This window comes from Megascapheus bottae, chromosome 1, assembly GCF_031878675.1.
Source record: "Megascapheus bottae isolate mThoBot1 chromosome 1, mThoBot2.hap1, whole genome shotgun sequence".
In the NCBI taxonomy this organism is placed as follows: domain Eukaryota; kingdom Metazoa; phylum Chordata; class Mammalia; order Rodentia; family Geomyidae; genus Megascapheus; species Megascapheus bottae.
Window position 1 is genome coordinate 19,794,034 of NC_143509.1, and position 21,871 is coordinate 19,815,904.

The 21,871-nt window shown below is 36.6% G+C and overlaps 1 pseudogene; it reads right to left on the reverse strand.

The window, feature by feature from the left end:
• Positions 1-4,005: 4,005 nt before the first annotated feature.
• Positions 4,006-20,165, reverse strand: LOC150068478 (large ribosomal subunit protein uL18 pseudogene; annotated as a pseudogene).
• Between the last annotated feature and the right edge of the window lie 1,706 nt (positions 20,166-21,871).

Genomic DNA, 21,871 nt, shown 5'->3' on the forward strand with positions numbered 1-21,871 from the left:
TTATTACAATAAAAATATATGAAAAAAAGGGTAATTCTCCTAGTACTTATATTTAATGTTGTAGTACTAAGGTTGCAGCAGCAGCACAACCTACATACTAATAAATGCAAAGAGGAAAACTATTGCAAGAATATGAGAAATCAACTTAATTGCAGTAAATACTAATTTTGCAAATGAATTGGCAATATATTACATAATTGTAGAAATAATAACTAGGTGATTGGAGATAACAGTGCATATAGTAAGCTGCACTAATTTGGCAAATAACTAATAAAATACGTGCTCATTTAAGATAGACTGATATAGCATAAAGAGCTCTGTGAGGAATTTAACACATGGCTTGTATAGAGTTCACACTTCCCAGAGTGAAGACTCGTATATTGATATTAGAATCCAACGCTTTCACTGGAAGAAACAATTAACTGTAGCAATGCCAAATTGTGTCTCCAGGTTTAAATTTTAAAAATTGTTATCCATTCTTTCACTTTATTGCATTCACATTTGACTGATGAAAAGAATTAATTGGGTTTAATAATTAACTTTTCAGTGTCCTGACTACTGAGCTTTGGCTTATTTTTCTATAGAGAGATTTGACTATAGCCAGAAAATATTCACATTCATTCATTCATTCATTCATCCATTTTTTTATTTGTTTGTTTGTGCTGATAACTTTTGAGCTTGGGGACATCATACTTGCTCATCTAACTTCCTCAGCTTCATTGCTTTGATGATACTCTACCATATAAGCCATGCCTCCAACCTAGCTCTTTGATGGTTGTATTAGAGATTGGTCGACCTGTATTTTGCTTGTGGGACTTACTTGAGTTAAGATCCTCTAGATCTCCATCTTGTAAGTAGTCATTATTTTAAACATACCTCAGGCATCCAGATTTCCTTTCATGTAGTGGTTCTGTATTTCCTATAAATATGATAGACAGATAGATAGATAGATAGATAGATAGATAGATAGATAGATAGATAGATAGATTCTACAAATATTCATTTTTTTGCAAATCGAGTAAGTAGTTGTTCAGTTGTTAAGAACTATGAATGTTTAACAACACTACATTTACCTGTACTTAGTAAAGATTATTAGCTTAGCATTTTGTTTCAGTTTATTCATCATGCTAGCTATTAAAGTTTTGAGACAATAGCATTTACTAAATTCAAAATACCTTAAACACATGTGGTGAAGAATAATATGTACATTAGTTAAGTAAAATAAACCTGTTGTAAGTAAAATCAGTGGATAGAGTTTAGAGAGAACGTGCTTTCAGTCAGTTTTTGATGATTAATAAAGCAGCAGCAATAAAACTGAATAATTCATCAGCCCAAAGCTAGAATTTCATAGTAGAACTAGTATCCCCAATAATCTGTGATTATCATGAGAATTATCACAAAATTGGATTTGGTCATGAAGATGATTATTGGTCTGAACACTCTTAGCAATATTAAATATCACTTTGACAACCTTTCCTTTAGGAAATAGGAGAGAAAGACAGAGACACAGGAACAGAGAGAGATAAGACACAGAGGGAAACAGAGAGAAAGGGTACTTATGTCCATATGTATATATATAGATGTTACAGAAACACAAACACAGATATACACACACACACACACACACATATATATCTTCCTATTTTTCTTACCTTTCTATAACCTATCACTTGTCTGTCTGTCTGTCTGTCTCTGTCTCTGTCTCTCTCTGTCTCTCTGTCTCTGTCTCTGTCTCTGTCTCTGTCTCTCTCTCTCTCTCTCTCTCTCTCTCTCTCTCTCTCTCTCTCTCTCTCTCTCGCGCGCGCTCTCGCTCTCGCTCTCGCTCTTTACTCTGGACCCTTTAACCACTTACCACCTCCATACCCCATGGTCATGATTTGTGAAGGTTCCACAAATAGAGTTTCCATCACCTCCCAGTGCTGGCAGCTAGGGACCAACGGCTTAACAGATTCCCCACACTGTCTGTGCAAGGGACATTCCATAGTCAAGCCAGAAGGAAGAGAATACAGCATATACTAAACTCTTTTCCCCAAAATCTGGTAATGGGAACTAGAACTATATGAGTTGTGGGTTGTAGTGAAATGAAATGATTTTGTTAAAAATGAGATTCATTATTAATACAAACAAATCACAGAGTTGCTAATGGGAAGGAAGATGACCTGAGAGCTCTTCCCAGGATCACATCTTCACATGTCATTACTATTGAAATATTCAGAATGTGCAACTTTATGTCAGTGGAAATGAGAGCTAAATTTTTCATGAGGAAAGAGGAAGGCATTCACTTCCTCCAGGATTAACTGGGCGTATGAAAGAGATGTTTTCTAAATGTTAATTTGGGCCTAAAGTAGATTTTTACTTAGAGAAACTACACTTTGGCTTATGAAAAATAATTAGGTAAGACCAAAATTATAATAATGTATGGGCAAATTAAAAAAAGGTAATTTCAGGACTTTGCCAAAATGGTGGGTGATTATACTGAAGTATTCAGATTTATGGAAGAATTTATAAATGCATAACCTAGTCTAGGTTAGTTAATCTAGTGACTTCATAGGTGCATTTCTAGTAAATTAAAACATTGGCACTTATTAAATGAAATATGTTCTATCTTAAAGCTTAAATATGCCTTTGAAGGGGAATCCTTGAGAAAATGAGTTACTGATAGTTAAAGAGCAAGTAGTAGGCATATTAATAAATAAAATGCATATAGCATACCTATATATTTCTAACAGCATCTGAAAATGTGCATTGATGTCATAAAATTTGTTTTTAAGTCTATTAAATATGCACAAACTGGTATAAGACAATTCATATTCTGAAAACAGTATTTGTTGTTTGTTTGTGCAGGTCCTAGGATTCAAAGTCAGGGTTCTGGGTGTTGTCCTTGAACTTTTTTGCTCATCTGTTAGTCTACCACTTTAACAACAGCTCTACTTCTGCCTTTTTGTTGGTTAATTGAAGATAACAGACTTTGCTGCCTAAGCTAGCTTTGAACTATAATCCTCAAACCTCAGCCTTCTGAGTAGCTGGGATCAGAGTAGAGAGCCATCTGCACAGGGCTGAAAACAGTTTTAGTCACTGGAATAGCACTTAGAGAAAGAGTGATTTATAGTGCAAAATTAAATTGATTAGATTTAATCTACTTTGATAAGCAGATATTTTGAGGAATTACAAACTAATTGATAAATCATTCATGATGGGATTATTTTTCATATGATAGCTCTCTCTCTCTCTCTCTCTGGTTGCAGTGATTATACATCGATAGACAAATTTAATCATCAGCAAATATTATTTTCATTTCTAAGTGTTGATTTGCAAAAGAAAGCAATTTTATTTCATGTTGATTATATAATAATGATATTATAATGCAGTAAATGGAATTGAAATACACTTAATTTTGATATGCTTTTTAACAGAGCATATGGGAATCCTACAGTGCAGAAAGGGACAATTGTGATATTTATGGGTATTGTACTAAAAAATTTGTAGATAGCCTTGTGCAATGCTGCCACTTTCATGATGCTAATCCTCTCAATCCAGGAGCAGGGGTGGTTTTCCACCTCCTGATGTCCTTGAACTTCTCTTTTCAGGTTTTTCAAGTTATCATTACAGAAGGTCCATCACTTCATGGGTTAATTCATAGGCATTTTTTTCTGAGACTATTCTGAAAGGAGTTGCTTTCCTGATTTTGGCCTTGCTCTTCTCATTGTTGGTATACAGAAAACCATTGGATTTTTTTTGCCAGTCCCAGGGCTTGAACTCAGGGACTGGTCACTGTCCTTGAGAATTTTCAAAACTAGCACTCTACAACTTTAATCATAGCACCACTTCCACCTCTTTTTCTGTGTATGTAGTACCAAGGAATCAAACTCAGGGCTTCCTACAAGCTAGGAAAGCATTCTACCACTAGGCCACACTCCTGGCCCAATCCATTGATTTTTTTTTAGCTTCTTGTCAATAACTTTATTGTCTTTTTGAAAAAGAAATCTTCATAGAAAACAACTTGGTTTAACTTCCAGAAGCCCACTCCTGAGCTCTGAGGAAGTTTGCCGTCTTTTAAGCTACCCGATCTTTCTTCTGTGCAAGAGACATTTTGGGACAATTCTACCTCTTCTTCTTTACTTCTCTCTTAGGCTTCTTCACATAGACTGGGTTCTCTCTTATAGCAGCATACACCTTCTTGTACAGCTCCTCCATTATGTCTGGAGTTATTCTGTTCTTTATGTACTGTAAGAACTGCATCTTGTAAGAATCTTCATCTTCTTCCATTAGATAAACACATATAATCTGTGCCATTCTGACCCATAATGTGCTTCTGATCTATTTCTGCATTGAACTCCTTGCTCTCAGAATCATAATGAGGGAATTACTTGGTACAGTGAGGGATAGACAAGACTCCATCCACAGCTCCCTTCAGGGCACCAGAGACTTTATTGCCAGTGGTAGCTCTGGCAAGGCCTGCTTCCAAATAGCAGGTGAAGGCACCAGGTATACCATCCATGCTTTCCCCATTGTATTCATTATGGTCACTTCCACTTGACCTTCATAGATCCTGTCCATCCCCAAACTATCAAGAAGCTTGCGGGCCAATAGCGGGCCGCATAATTGGGTAGGACAGCTTTCACACCATACTTGGGTATTTCCTGTACATACGCTGCACAGACGACCATGTCTCCATCTGTGTGTATATAAGCAATCCAACAAATAATATCTCTGTTGGTTACACAAATTATTATCCTGTATTTGGGTGTGTTGTACTTATTTTTGTCTTGTATCACCAAGCATTGTAGTCAGTTTTACCCTTTCAACATCTTCTAAATTTCACTTGGTATCTCTTAAAGTAGGCCTTACTCTTGCCAACTTTGACAAACCCTGTCCTGCAGAATAGAGACTCCCAGGCATTGATTTTTTGAGGGTTAATTGTATACCCTACTACATTTTGCCAAAGTTTCAGATCAGCTTGAGTAACTTGAAAGTGGAGAATTATGAGGCTTTTGTTTGTTTGTTTGTCTGCTTATTTGCTTGCTTTTGTCAGTAGTGGGGCTTGAACTCTGACCAGGCACTGGCACTTTCCCTGAACTCTTCAGCTCAAGGCTAGTGCTCTACCACTTGAGTCACAGAACCACTTCTGATTTTCTGGTGGTTAATTAGAGATAAGAATCTAACAGACTTTTGTGCCGGGGCCGGCTTTTAACAATGATCCTTAGATCTCAGCCTACTGAATAGCTAGGATTATAGGCATGAGACACTGGTGCTCTCTCTATAGGGTTCATTAAATACAGGATCATGTCATCTGCAAAGAGGAAGAGTTTTGCTTCACCTTTCCCTATTTATGTCCCCCCTTTATATTTGTTTCTTGCCTTATTATTTTAGCTAAGCAGTCTAATACCATATCGAAGGGAGTAGACAGAACAGACATAATGATTTGTTCTTGATTTTAGAGGAAATGGCTTTAACGTTTTGCCATTAAATATAATGCCGGATGTAGGTTTGTCATTCACATCACTTATTAAATTGGGGATTCTTACATGGATTCCTTACTTCTTCAAAGCTTTCATCATGAATGGGTGTTGGACATTTCAAATGCTTTTTTTGCATCTCTTGAGATTATTGTGTGTTTCCTGTCCTTGCTCCTATTTATATGATGAACATTCTTGTTGAATGAAATAAAGGAAATAATCCAAAAATTTATAAGGGATAATAAGAGATCCTGTGTAGCTAAAACAATATCTAGCTTAAAGAAGAATGCTGGAATAATATCAATACTAAAGTTCAAACTCTATTACAAAGTTATAGTAATAAAAACAGCTTGGTACTGGCAAAAGAACAAGCCTAATGACCAATGAGACAGAATTGAAGACCCAGAAAGGAACCCAGATCCCTATAGACACCTAATCTTCAATAAGGGCACCAAAAACATAACATGGAAGAAAGACAGCCTCTTCAACCAATATTGGTGGTAGAAGCTGTTAAACAACTAAGGAACACTGAAGTAACATATGTCACCTTGCCATATAATTAATTGCAAATGGGTCAAAGACCTGGAAGTAAAAGCAGATACCCAGAAAATATTACAGGAAGGAATAAGAGAAATACTAGGGCTCTTTGGCACAGGTCAAAACTATTATTAAATAAAGAACCAGAAATACAACAAATCAAAAAAATTGGACAAATGGGACTGTGTTAGTCTGCAGATCTTCTGCATGGCAAAGGTCATAACTAGCAACATAAATACAAAGCTCACAGATTAGAACAAGGTCTTCAATACCCATATAACATAAAATGCCCTCATACCTAAAACATATATAGAACTCAAAAAATTAAATTCCCCAAAATAAATCCTTAAGGAAACAACAACACATTAAAAATGGATTACAGACTTAAAAGTGTCTGTAAAGGAAATATGAATAGCTAATAGACACATGAAGAAATGCTGAACATCTCTGACTATAAAAGAAATGCAGATCAAAATAACATTGAGATTCCACCTCACCCCAGTTAGAATGGCCATTATCAAGAAACCTAATAACAACAGATGCTGTCAGGGTTGTGGCCAAAAGGGAACACTACTACACTGTTGGTGGGAATGTAAACTTGTTCAACCACTTAGTAAAGCATTTATGGATGTTTCTCAAAAGACTAAACGTAGAGCTCCCTTAGTAGAACCCAGCAGTTCTACTGCTGGGACTTTACTCAAATGATCACAAACAAGGCCATACTAAAGCTACTAGCACAATGCTTATTGCGGCGCTATTTACCATAGCTAAGATATGGAAACAACCTAGAAGTCCCTCAGTAAATGCATGGATCACAAAGATATGGTATATACACAAAATGGAATCCTATGCTGTCACCAGAAATAATGACTTTGCTCCACATGTAAGGAAATGGAAAGACTTGGAAAAAATCATATTAAGTGAAATATGCCAGAACCAAAGAAACATAGATTCTATGGTTTCCCTTATTTGTAATAACTAATATATGTCTAGTATAGTCCTAAAAGAGGATCACAATAGCTCAAGAGCTATATATGTATAAGATGATGCTAATCAAAATAAACTCCAAGAAATGGAGACAAGAGTTTTATTCTTTGGGGTTGCTGTTTTTAAAGTATTCTGTGAAGTTCTTTTTTTTTCTTTTTTTGTTTTTTTTTCCCCTATGGTTTATCCAGTTGTCACTGAATTTGATTTTGTAATCCTGTGCATTGTTTATATGTTTATGTGAGTTGGGGAGGGAAGGGGAACAACAAAATGGTGAGAGAAAGGCCAAAATGTGAACAAATGCAACAGAGATACTTTCATGATAATATGTGGGATATGAGCTTTATACCTTGGGGGTTTGGTGGGGTAAGAAAATGGAAGGAAAATGAGGGAGGAAGAAACAGTGTTAAACAAGAAATATCCTCATTAGCTGTACCCTCCTGCACATCACCTTTGATAATAAAAATTAAGTTAAATTTTAAAAAAATATATAGAGAAAGGATATTAAAGAGGAAAAAAGGGGACAATTGTGAAAGCAATTGATAGCAGTCAGTGTCCTCTTTAAGGTGCTACATTTCTGAATGTGCCCTTTTCCTTAGTTGGAGAATCAGACACAACAAAGTAGTGACTTGGAACCAAACACATGTGCAATATACTTGAGCTGTGACAAATGGCTCTGGTAAGCCACATTACCCCTCTCATCCATTAGAATATTCAACATCTCTGGAGAGCTATCCCAGAATCTGGGCTCCAAGTAAAACATATCTAAGCCTTCAAAAAATTTCCACTGCATTAGAGACAATTGTTAGAGAGGGTGATGTGTATAAATGTATATAATATATATGCACAAAAAATATACATTATATACATTTATACATTAATAAACATAACACTTAGAGGTGTTTTCTCATCAAATACCTAGCATAATGAGTCTCTCTACTTTTTTTTTTTGCCAGTCCTGGGCTTGAGCTCAGGGCCTGAGCACTGTCCTTGGACTTTCTCAAGGCTAGAGCTCTACCACTTGAGCCTCAGCACCATTTCTGGCTTTTTTCTATGTATGTGGTACCAAGGAATAGAACCCGGGTCTTCATGCATGCTAGGCAAGCACTCTACCACTAGGTCAAACTCCCGGCCCCTGATTCTCTCTACTTTTAAGGAATAGATTCAAGAAAATCTCATGGTCGATTATAAGCTTGCAGGATAGAATGTTGCCCTTGCATCTGGATATTTTATATCCATGAGTTATTTTGGTTGAAATTGTTAGACCCTAGATGTGTTCAATCTTCTGAGTCTCCTGGAATCCTAATATCCATTGCATTATAGATTCACCAATTACCCAACAAATCTCATTATTACTCAGATTAAAGAAGCAAATAGAAGTAGTCCAATATGCATCCAATAAAATTTATTTGAAATAGCTGTTTTATCAAAGTTTATGATAATATTGAATTATAATAACTAAAAGCTGGTGCCAGTGTCTCATGCCTATAATCCTGTCTAATCAGGAGGCTGAGATTTGAGGATGAGAGTTGGAGCCAATCTAGGCAGGAAAGTTTGTAAGACACTTATTTCCAATTAACTACTCAGAAAAAGTCAGAACTGGTTCTGTGACACAAATAGTAAAATAGTCTTGAGCACAAAGAGGCTCAAGGACAGCCCTATGTTCCGGGCTTACGACCAGAAAAAATAGTAGTAATATCTATATGAATGAAAATAATAATACAAACATTTTGTTTCTCAATATATTCTGCAAAATTCACATGAATCAAATGATTCATATTACAAATTTGCTTTCTAATCATGTATCTTTGTCTGGGAGCCTATCCAACTAGATCTCTCATTAGAGAATTACTGTAAAAACTTGTTGAAAATATAACTCATAATCGAAACTGAAGGAGAACAGTATATATGGAACAGTAAGTAACTATTTCCTCTCCTGGTTTCAGTAAGGTTTACTGAAAGGAAACTCCACGCAGTTTAAGAGGCGAAAGTTTATTGAGAGAGGGAGAGAGAAAGAAAGAGAAAACAGACCTACATCCTCACAAGATGGAGTCAAGCAAAAGAAGACCTTTTGGCCGGAAGTGAGAGATTATAAAGGGGGAGGAGTGTGGCCACAGTGGAAGCGGATGTGACCTCAAAGAATGAAGAAATACTTCAGACTGGAGGACCTCCCACTGCTTCCAGACATGCCAGTTGCCTAGGTTACAGTCTGAGTGAGGATTTCCAGGGTGCACAGGAGAACCCCAAGGGAAGGAATCATTTCTCCCAGGCAGACATAGCCGTTTCTTTTACTCAATGTGGGTTATTTGGACAGAATTTACATGAAATTGGAATTGAACTTAGTGGGTTCTGAGGCATCTTTTCTTATAGTCCTTCAATGTCTGTATTTTTTCAAAAAGAAGAGTACTTTTATGTTTGCTCTAATGAATATCATGTTATTATTATAACATGTATTCTAAAGTTTCTGAGTCCATCTGAAACAATCCAACTGTGCATTTTACTTGATAAACTTATAACATTATTTTCTGTCTAAAATAAAATGACCTTTGTTATCTGTATATTGTATATACGTTTATTTGTTTATTTGAAATAGAAAAGGGAAGGGAGGAAAACAAGATAATTGAGAGGGGGTAAGAATGTGTGAGAAGTAATGGACCTGGTGAATGTAACTCTAACCCTGACATTACCCTAACAATAAAAAATAAAATAAAATAAAATATTATTTAAGTTAAAGTGAAAAAAATAAATAAAATGGTTTCTCCTGGCTACCTAATTCTACCAATTACTCAGAGAAAATGCACCTATGATGAAATAAGGTTAATCTTGTACTATGAAACTGTCACAGTTATAACAAAATTCTGCATCATACAAAAACAAATTCATTTGCAGTCACCATAGTACTATATTTGTTTTAATTTTTCTCTTTTTACATTCTCCCAAAAAGATCAGTAACTTAAAGTCAACATGAATGACAATAATTTTATTTATCATGAGAATTTATGCCATAGTTATAAAACTAAGGATTTCCACATATTTATTACTGATGGTGTTTAGTGAGTGAGAAAAATACTTGATTTATTTTGTTTATGATTATTTCTTATTTTTAAATACAGATTATACATTTTAAAATTTAGACCTTCCTGAATTTCTCTTTGATTACAAAGTCCTTAGTACAGTCATCTCCAAGGCTGGAGCATGAGTGAGAATGCAGCATCACTCAGTCATATTATTTGAGCCTCTGAGCCACAGTTCTGTATGTCCTGCACTCTAGAACAATCCTCTCCTTTATGCAAGCTGGCAGCATGTAGAAATTTATGGGAGCTACTTCTCTTGCTAGTGAGAGGAGAATAAGACTGGATATGCTTTAAAGTCAAGAGTAAATCAAAGTGGGTGAATAAAAACCACAATATATTCCTACAAAAGTACCCAAACATTTGTGAGTAGTTCTTTTTATATCTTCAGCAGATGGTGGAGAGCAGAAATGAGGGAAAATAAAATCACAATCCATAATGTGAACTGATTTCAGAGATCCCATCATTACTGACATCTGAAGAAATGATTTGGAACAAATCAACTTCTCTCAATTTATTTTTTACTCAAAAGAAACTTTCAACTAGAAATGCGGTTATGGAAAGGCTTCAATATCTGAGGTCTGTGTCTCAAATCCAATTCCTTTGCATAATTATTGCTTGTGGTTTAAACAATTATGAGTACTGGTTATCTTTTCCCAGTGAGCATGAAACTGAATCTAAAGCATTTTAGCTAGAAATAAGAAAGCTCCAAAGATGTATAAATCTTAAAACACTGGTTTTGATTTTTGTTATTGTCTGTACTGTTATGTGAACTCAGAGCTGTATGCTGGATCAGCTTGCTTGTTTTGCTCATGATCTACTACCACTTGACTTATATGTCCTATCCTAGTTTTAGTGTTTGAATTTCAGTCTCTCCATTGTTATCCCCTTCATAGTTAAACTATAGGCTTATTATTGAAAAGATGTCTACTTCTCTGCCTGAACTGGCTTTGGACTGCAATACCCCCACTCTCACCATCACAGTCAGCTAAGATGGCAGGTATGAGACACTGGACCATCTGAAAAACGTTTTGGATGAAATGATACAAATACAAGACTTTTTATTACTCAACAGTGATTTGCATATACATAATCTACAGTGACTATGCATTTGCATTCAATACTGTCTTTTTTTCTATTCTAGAACACATTTGAAATGTACCCACTTTGAAGACTCCAGGATTACATGTATCTGTCTTCATTAAAAAGAAATTGTCTTGTTATATTTTTATATATTTCTAGTTTCTTTCCTTTTTTTCTTTTTCATTTGTCAGCCACGGGGCTTGAACTCTGGGCCTGGGTACTGTCCTTTGAGTACTTCAGCCCAAGGCTAACTATTGTACCACTTTGAGCCACAGTAAAACTTCCAGTTTTCTGGTGGTTATTTGGAGATGAGCCTCACAGATTTTCCTGCCTAGGCTGATTTTGAACTATGATCCTCAGATTACATCCTCCTGAGCTAGGATTACAGGAGCAACTGGTACCCGGGTTCATATTTTTACTTTTTTATCTTCAGGAGGAATATAAAGTCACATCAGAAAATTTGCCTTACTGAGCAAAAGTCCAATATTTTATTAAGTTGTTTATTGTTATATTCAGTTAGATTGTATCACTTTCTATTAGAGTCTTATAAACTAAGAATAAGTTCATTTGCAAAAAGTAGTTATTTTAGGCCTGGGAGTTGGGGCTAGGCTCCTGCTACTTTCTTCATTGCCACTAGGCCCTCTTGTGGTTCAGCTCCACCCTTCAGCAAGAAAAAGCTAGGCCAGAAGGCCCTGACTGGGCAGAAGGAGAAGCAGCTTTTGTAGCTGGTGGCTCTGGGACTGTAGCCCTGGCTTTCCTGCCATACATGGGACTGTGGACTCTGCAGAAGCAGCCAGACTGGGATCTGGGGCCGCACTGGTTCCTGCAGCTGGTCAGGTTTGGCACAGTAATGTGATTACAACACCATAGCTGAAGACACTATGGGTCAATGTGAAAGTCATTGTGTTCATTTCCCTTTGCTACAGTGATCTGGAAGAGTGTCAAAATGGAGACTCCACCTGGTGGCCTCTGTTCCTCACAGGAAGAACAGAATCGCCTACTAAGTCACCTTGAACACATGTTAAGCTGGTGTCATTTGATGATGTGGCTGTGGATTTCAGCTGGGAGGAGTGGCAGGATCTGGACAATGCTCAGAGGACCCTGTACAGAGATGTAATGCTGGAGACCTACAGCAACCTGGTGTCATTAGGATACCTAATCAACACTTTGACAAAAGTTCTCAACAATGTTCCCACGAATGGAGACGACATTCCAAACTTACACAGTAATTGGCACTGTGTTCCCAAACCTGTATTGATTGTCAAGCTAGAGCAAGGTGTAGAACCATGGATAGGAAAGTCCTCTGACAAGAATATCACAGTGTGATGGTGAGTCAGCTCAGACTCTGAATGAGCCTTCTAACCTGTGGATCCTGGAGGAAGGCCTGTTGGAGATGCTGCTGATAAAGCTGATCCCTGCCTACCAGAAAGGAGTTATTCAGAAGTTTGTTGTTCAGTTTCCAAGTGAATGTTTTTTTTACTTTGACTGCATGGTTCAGAATTAGTCTGACTCCACTGTGGTCTGATAGAATGCATGGGATTATATCAGTCCTCTTGTATCTGCTTAAGTTTTCTGTGTGAACAATTATATGATCTATTTTGGAGTGTGTTCCATGTGCTGCTGAGAAAAATGTAAAAAGTTTCGCCGTTGGGTGGAAGACTATGTGTATATCTGTTAAGCCCAGCTGGGCTATGGTGTCCTTTAAATCGATGGTGTCTTTGCTTAATTAAAGACCCAGAAATAGAACCACTTACCTATAGGCAACTTGTATTTGACAAAGGAGCCAAAGATACACAGTGGAACAAACACAGTCTATTCAATTATTGGTGCTGGCAAAACTGGGCAGCCACATGCAGAAAACTAAAAATTGACCCTAGCCTTTCGCCATGCACAAGCATTAACTCAAAGTGGATCAAATACCTCAACGTCAGACCAGAAACAGTGAAACTGCTACTTGATAAAGTAGGAGAGAAACTGGAACTCATACGCACAGGCAAAAGATTCCTGAACAGAATCCTAGGGTCACAACAGATTGGAGAGAGACTCGATAAATGGGACTACCTAAAAATAACAATTTTCTGTACAGATAAAAACGTAATCGCAAAAGTAGAGAGACAGCCAACCAACTGGGAAAAGATATTCACCAACAATACATCTGACAAATGCTTAATATCCAGTATCTACAGGGAAATCAAGAAAATAATCCCCCCAAAACCCAATAAACCATTTACTAAATGGGCAAGGGAACTAAAGAGAGACTTATCAGAAGAAGAGATTAAAATGGCAGAAAAGCATATGAGAAAATGTTCATCATCTATGGTCATAAAAATGCAAATAAAAACAACCCTAAGATACCACCTTATCCCAACAAGAATGGCCAAGATTTTGAACTCAGACAATGACAGTTGCTGGCTGGGTTGTGGAGAAAAAGGAACCCTACTACACTGCTCATGGGAATGTAGACTAGTTTAGCCACTCTGGAAAGCAGTGTGGAGGTTTCTTAAAGAACTGAAAATAGGCCTTCCCTACGCTCCCGCCACACCACTTCTGGGCATCTATCCTGAACATCATGACCCAAGATACTATAAGGACACCTGCTCAGCTATGTTCATCTTTGCACTATTCACAATAGCCAGGTGATGGAAACAATCCAGATGCCCTACTGTGAATGAATGGATACAGAAATTGTGGTATATATACACAATGGAATTCTACATAGCCAACAGACAAGATAAAATAATGGTATTCGCAGCGAAGTGGATGAATCTAGAGCGAATCATGTTGAGTGAGACAAGTCAAGACCTAAGGATCAAAAGACACATGGTATCCTTAATATGTGGCTATTAAATCCAAAGAGTATAAGAGCGAGGACTCAATAGCTGCATACCCAAAGCTATGGACATGGTAATGGAAATATAAACATAACTATATAGACATAAAAACCTATGACTCTATAGACATAATGTTTTATTTCATAAATTAATATGTTTCTATGACATACAAACCCTTAGCCTAATTTTGATTAAATTCTAAATACTAAATCCCAGTGATTGTAAATAGAGATTCCCTCCTTGAACACTTCTATGTTAAACCTGTCATTTAAAATATGATGTAAAATTCTACGTTAATAAATTCTTTAAAAACTGAAAAAAGTAGTTATTTCAACTACTTTATTTTATTTTATTTATTTTAAGGTGCCAGAAGTTTGGCCAATCAGTAGAGTGCTTGCGTAGCATGCACGAACACCCAGGTTCAATTCCTCGCTACCATATACATAGAAAAAGCTGGAAGTGATGCTGTGTTGCAAGTAGTAGAGCTCTAGCTTTGTGAAAGTCCAAGGACAGTGCTCAGGCCCTGAGTTCAATCCCCAGGACTGGCCAAAAAATGAATATTTTTAAATTGAAAGGATTGGGTTTTGTTATATTAAGTAACTCATTAAGATGGTTGTTATGTATGTAATCGAATATTTGTAGTATTTTCTATTACAGAGTATTATTGGTCTTTAATATGATGTCACAAAGGTATTGAAATAGAATTGTAGTTCTTTTTGAAATTAGATCAATACTTGTATCTTTAAAAGTGCAATACAGTCCAACTCTATGCTGTCAGTAATTTGACCACTCCCTCAACAGCTATTTTAAAGATATCAGCTTCAAGCTCAGGGACAGTGCCCAGGCCCAGAGTTCAAGCTCCACGATTGACGAAAAAAATGTAAGTTGAAGAGAAAAGATGGAAGAAAATTCATTCATCTTATTTTTCAAACCATTTAGCAAATGCTAAACAATCAGCGAGTTCTCGATTGTTTGGGAGAAAGATGGTTTTTATAGCACCAAGCATACAAACTCAATAAATTAGAGAAGGTATGATTCATTAAAAAAAAAAAAGATATCAGCTTCAAAAACATTGTAAGAGAAATCAGCAGTGGTTTGGTATGAGTCTTTCTGAGCTCTCACCAAGATACCAGTTCCAGCATCGTAGGGGAACGTTCATACCCAAAGATCCATCCTAAGAAAGCTTTAACACCACAGAGACCTCAGTCGGAGAGGAGAAAGGCAGGAAACCGGCGCAAGAAGACAACGTGGAGCACCGCCAGCTTCTCGGAGCTGCCACAGAGACAAAGCCTCCCTCCTGAACCTGAGCAGACAGCACTTCTCAGCAGCGCAGACCTGAAGGCCCCGGACAGAGCCAGACATAGCCTACCCAAGCCCAGAGCCATTCCCAGACAGTGGCAGCTTCACAGAACCAGATAACCCAGTAATTTGTGAGTAACTCTGTGGAGACATTTCTACTTCTGCTCCGGGAACGGGTTTGGGAAAGAATCCCCTCCCCCACCTGCTGAAAGCAGCACCATCTTGACTGCTGGCAAAGACCCTGCCAAACTAACTGGAGCCTAAGAAGTTGTGCTGGCAATGCCTTCATTCAAAAGGGCAAAGGTTTTCCTAGAGGCAGCTTAGCGGGACATCTGCCCCTGGCTCTAGTGGAAGTTCCTACTCTTGGACAGGGCTGCAATCCTGGTAAACAAAGCCTCTCCAGGCTCCACTGGCTTTTTTTCTGCCCAATCAAGCAAACTGATCAGAAAAACTTCAAAGCCAAATTGCAAGAGAAAAAGACTATTGAAGGATTTGGATCATGAATTTAGTGGAGACACAAGTTTCCTATCTCATTCCTGCCAGCTAAAAACAAACTGAAGAATACCCTCCTATTATTCCCTACCTTTTATCATTTGCATTTTATGTGTTTTTATTTTTGGGGGGCATTTTGCCTCCCCCACCTTTTTATCAATGTTATGATTCTTTCTTTTTTTCCCCTCCACTTTCCTTCTATCATTGTGGTCGTTCCTAGAAACATAAGAACAGCACTGGGTACAGACTGAATACAAATACTATTTTCATTGATACAGTCACCTGCTTTTTAATCTCTGGATTCTTAGCCCCAGTATTTCTTGTCTAAGAACTCACAATTGTGTGGGATCTCCTCACACCTTTTTTTCTTGTTTTTCTTTTTTATTTACTTTTTAGTTTTTTTTTATCATTGAACTCTATTATATATACTTTCCTCTTTTCTTTATATATTCTTATTACTCTTCTAATTCTCATAAGTTTTATCTTATTTTTTCTAAATTTTGTACACAACTATTTTACCTTTCTACCATCTTAGGTCAGTTATCCTTATGCTATCCCTTTTCTTCATTACTATATTAATCTTACAGATGTCCCTCACTTGATGAGTGGATCAATAAGATGTGTAATTTATATACAATGGAATTCTATGCTGCCATCAGAAAGAACGACATTGCCCCTTTTGTAAGGAAATGGAAAGACTTAGAAAAAATCATATTAAATGAAGTAAGTCAGACTCAAAGAAACTTAGGTTCAATGTTTTCCCTCATTTGTCATAATCAGTAGAAACCTTGGGCTCTCCTAGCAGAGATTTACAATAAAACAAAAACCTAGATACATAAGGACTAAATGAAAGGACTTCCAGAATATAGACACAAAAGGAGATCAGAACAGAAATTCAACAGTTCATGAAATTTAACAAAATTTAACAAAAAGGATCACATAAAATACCAGCTCTTGAGGGACACAGCCATGGCAATACTCAGAGGAAAATTTATGGTTATGATTGCTTGCATTTACAAATTGGAAAAATTTCAAAACAACAATTTAATGTTGCAACATAAACTCTTGGAAAAAGAGGAACAAACCAACCCTAATCCCAGTAGAAGGAAGGAAATTATTAATATCTAATCAGAATTAAATGAATTGAAGTCCAAAAAAACTATAGAAAGAATCAACAAAACAAGGAGTTGGTTCCTTGAAAAAAATTAACAAAATTGACAGACCCTTAGCAAATCTTACCCAAAAAAGAAGGGAGCCCACCCATATAAATAAAATCACAGATGATTATAGTAAATAACCAGGATCCAGAGCATCATGAGGAAAGACTTTTCAAATCTTTATGGCAACAAATTTGAGAACATAGAAGAAATGGATGGATTTCTAGCAAATAGTAACATAACCACACTGAGCCAAGAAGATCTAACCCAATTAACAGACCTATTTCAAGCACTGAAATAATGATGGCAAAAGGGAAATCCCATCCAAGAAAACCCCAGGGCCAGATGGATTCACAGCTGAATTCTATAAGGTCTTTAAAGCAGAGCTCACACCAATACTCCTCAAGCTCTTCAATGATATTGAAAATGAATGCTCTTTGCCAAACTCATTCTACAAAATCACTATAACCCTCATCCCCAAACCAGACAGAGATTCATCAAAGAAAGAGAACTATAGACCCACTTCTTTGATGAATATTGATTCAAAATTTCTCAACAAAATACTGGCCAACTGTCTTCAGCAGCTCATCAAAAAATTATACACTGTAATCAAACAGGATTTATAACAGGGATGCAAATCTGGTGCAAAATACGCAAGTCAAATCAGATAATTCAACATATCAACAGGAGCAAGGACAAGAATAACATGATTGTCTCAATAGATGCAGAAAAGCCATTTGACAAGATCCAACACCCCTTTATGCAAAAAACTCTGGAGAAACTAGGAATCCATGGAACTTTCCTCAGTATAATAAAGGCTGTGCATGACAAAACCACAGCTAGCATTATACTTAATGATGAAAAGCTAAAGCCATTTCCTCTAAAATCAGGATCCAGACAAGGATGCCTACTCTCTCCACTCCTCTTTAACATAGTATTAGAATTCCTAGTCAGAGAAATAAGGCAAGAAGCAAGAATAAATAGGATCCAAATATGGAAAAATGAAGTGAAATTTCCCTCTTTGCAGATGACATGATTCTGTATTTAAAGAACCCTATAGACTTCATTTGCAAGCTGCTTGAGCTGATTAAAAACTTTGGAAAGGTAGCAGGGTGTAAAATTAACTCTCAAAAATCAACTATCTTCCTATATGCCAACATGAGAGGATCGAGGCAATCAGGAAAGCAACTCCTTTGCAAGAGCCTTAAAGAAAATAAAGTACATAAGAATTAACTAAGAGTGTAAAACACCTTTTTGATGAAAATTTAAAACCCTAAAAAAGGAAATTAGTGCCAAACTGAGGAAATAAAAAACTTTCCATGCTCCTGAATTGGAAGAATTAACATCGCAAAAATGGCAATCTTGCCAAGGGCTATCTACAAATTCAAGGCAATACCCATCAATATCCCAATGTCATTCTTTAAAGAAATAAAAGAGGCAATCCAAAATTTCATATGGAATAATAAAAGACCCCGTATAGCAAAAACATTTTTTAGCAGAAAAAATGGCACAGGAGGAATTTCAATACCAAACGTTAGACTCTATTACAGAGCTCTAGTGACCATTCATCTTGGTACTGGTACAAGAACAGGCCTGAAGACCAATGGAATAGAACTGAGGACCCAAATATTAACCCAAAGACCTATGGCCACCTACTCTTTGATAAGGGAGCCAAAAAAATGAAATGGAAGAAAGACAGCCTCTTCAACAAGTGGTGCTGGCAGAACTGGTTAACCACTTGCAGAAAACTAAAATTGGACCTTCTTTCTCACCTGGAACCAGGATTAAATAACTCCAAATGGATCAAAGACCTCGAGGTAAAAGCTGATACACTGAAAACTTTACAAGAAGGAATAGGAGATACACTAGGTCTCCTTGGTACAGGTCAAAACTTTCTTAATAAGGACCAAGATACAACAAATCAGAGAAAGGCTGGATAAGTGGGACTGCATTAAACTGCAGAGCTTCTGTATGGCAAAGGACATAGCTAGCAAAATAACTAGAAAGTCTACAGAGGGGGAAAAGATCTTCACTAACCATACAACAGACAACAGCCTCATATCTAAAATATATTAACAGCTCAAAATCTTGAATCACTCTAAAACTAATCTCCAAAGAAACAACCATCCCATTAAAAGATGGGCCAAAATTTAAAGAGAGTCTTCTCTGAAGAAGAAATAAAAATGTCCTATAGACACATGAAGACGTGCTCGACATCTCTGGCCATAAAAGAAATGCAAATCAAAACAACTCTAAGATTCCACCTCACTCCAGTTAGAATGGCCAGGATCAAGAAAACTAATAACAACGTATGCTGGAGGGGATGTGGCCAGGAGAGATCACTACTACACTGTTGGTGTGAGTGTAAAGTCATTCAACCACTATGGAAAGTAATATGGCAGTTCCTCAAAAGACTAAATATAGAGCTCCTCAGATACCCTTTCATATATGTGTGATTAGTAAGACCAATTATTTCTGTCCATTCCCTATTGAAAATTGGGTTTTTTATGCAGGTGGCCTATCTGTGCAAAAGAGCATCCTAAATCAAAGCAACTCTGAGACTCCCAGTTACATTGGCCAATATTGTAAATTAGAACAGCTAATGTAGTTTAGGATGTGGACAAAAAGGAATCCCATTGCACTGTTGGTGGGAAAAAAAATCTGAAGTGGAGAAATGGATTTCAGCATTTGTACATACACAGCCAATTAAAAGACTTCTTCCTTGCTTGATCTTTGGACAATGTACATTTTACACACACACACACACACACACACACACACACACACAAACACACACACGTCTATTGCACATTGCAGTGGAACTTGGAGTGATAGTTCCATGTTGGACTGCACCTTGCACTGACCCTACCAACTACTTTTCTTAGATGTCATCCTACCCCCCCCCCCCTCCTTTAGGCATCTCCTCAGCTTCATAGAATCTATGATTCTACTTTCAGGTTTGCCTGTTGATTTGTTTCCATGAGTAAATTAGAATATGTTGCTCTGTCATTTTTCCCCTTTGTTGATAATTTCTAATTCTTTTTTTAATCAAAAATCGTCTTCTCTTCTAAGAAGCTGAGAAGAGGTGTTACTTCAACATGTGAGTTCATGAATACAATATAGCTTGAACAATATAACTTCATCCATCACTCACACTCATTTCTCCCAACCCCAACCATCCTTTGAGTTACCTGATTTCTTTTTCACATATCCGCCCTGGCTGTTATGAACACATTCACCCTGTCCTCTCTTCATTGTCCACCCCACTCATTTTTACCTCCCCACCCCAAACACTCTTCAAGAATTAGATTCCTGCTTTTCATTTCATTAGATGGAAAATTAATTGCCCAAAGAGTTTCAACATTGGAATTCTCTCCAACATATGCCAGATTTATGTGGCTTCCCATCTTTATATCCTCAGTATTGCTGATGATTATCTAGAGCAATTTTATTTCATGGACAATCTTTCCTTGTGTAAGTGTGTCATTCTTATGGATGTGAGAACTGCAACTCTGGGGAGGAGATGCTGAGTTTGAACTCAGAGTCTGAGATTTGTAGACAAATGGTCTACCACTTGAGCCATTATCCCAGCCCAAGTTATTTATTAATGATATTTTCAATAAAAATTTCTATTGTTTATACACCTAGTGTACAGTTATTCATGCTTAATAATGTTTCTTAAATATTGAACAAGTAAATATTTTATTTGAGCAAATGTATCTGGTATGTTAAGAATTAGAGAGGTTTGTTTGTATATGCCTTTTTAAACTTCTCGGTATATTTTTCTTGAGACTTCAAAAACTCATGAGGAACAGTAGTTCAGATATTCTTTTGAGTCTGTAGCCTTGCATTCAAAAGAATTTTCTTGAAATACGATAATGTAATAGAGGTTACAATGTGAGGCTACTTCAGCAATTCTCTTAAACAACTGGAGCAGGGGCAAAGTTGTTTGTATCTTTATTAATAGGAACAATATGCTTACAGTTGTGTCCAGGATTAATACTAACTTAAAATTAAATTCAAATTACTTAGCATTATTTATTTTACCTGTGATCATATCATATTATTTACATGCTCTATCATTGTAGAAAAATATCAGTAAATTCATGGGATGTTTATCTGTAAAATTTCTGGAAGTGGTTGAAAATGTGACATATATTAATTCCAACATTTATATAAAATGCATTTGGACACAAAATAAGCACCCCCTTGAAAACAAACACAAGAAAAATGCAAATTTACCTTTAGACAAAGAAATAAAAATGATTTATAAACATATGTATACATGAATCTAGCTTAATAATGTTCATCAGAAGGCTGTATTCGCTGATTCTAAAAGTCCATGTTCTCCTACAGTGTGAAATATAGTACCTAACATATCATATATTTGTGGCATTCCTATTATTATCAGGATTACTGGAATATTGTGGCTTTTAAATAGCATTATTTATATCATTTTAATAAATGAATATGTTCATTGTATGGAAGAATCATGCTTTCAAATCAGTACTTCAGTCAATATTCAAGAATGCTTTCTACTCAGAATGTTAAAGGTACATAAAAAGCACACATCTTCATGAGAAGCAGAAATAATAGGCCCTCAAGGAATCCACAGTGTTACAAACAATGTGATTGCCTTTGACATTCAATCATATTTTTAAATGCTCTTTTTCCAGATTTATTTCCAATTATCAACAGATTTTGCCTTTACAAAGAAGAGAAGAGAACCCCAAATCACCATGTTCCAATCTGTAGTCACTGAAGTAAAGATAACATGAAGGGGTGTCCCATGTCATCATTCAGTATGGAACACTGTTAACTTATTACGGAGAGAAAGAGAAAGGTGGAAGAGAGGTGGGGAGAGAGGGAGAGAGGGGAGAAAGACAGGGAGAGAGAGAGAGAGATACACCATCAGTGGGGATCATTGCCATTTTAAATAAAACTGAACACAGTGACTATTT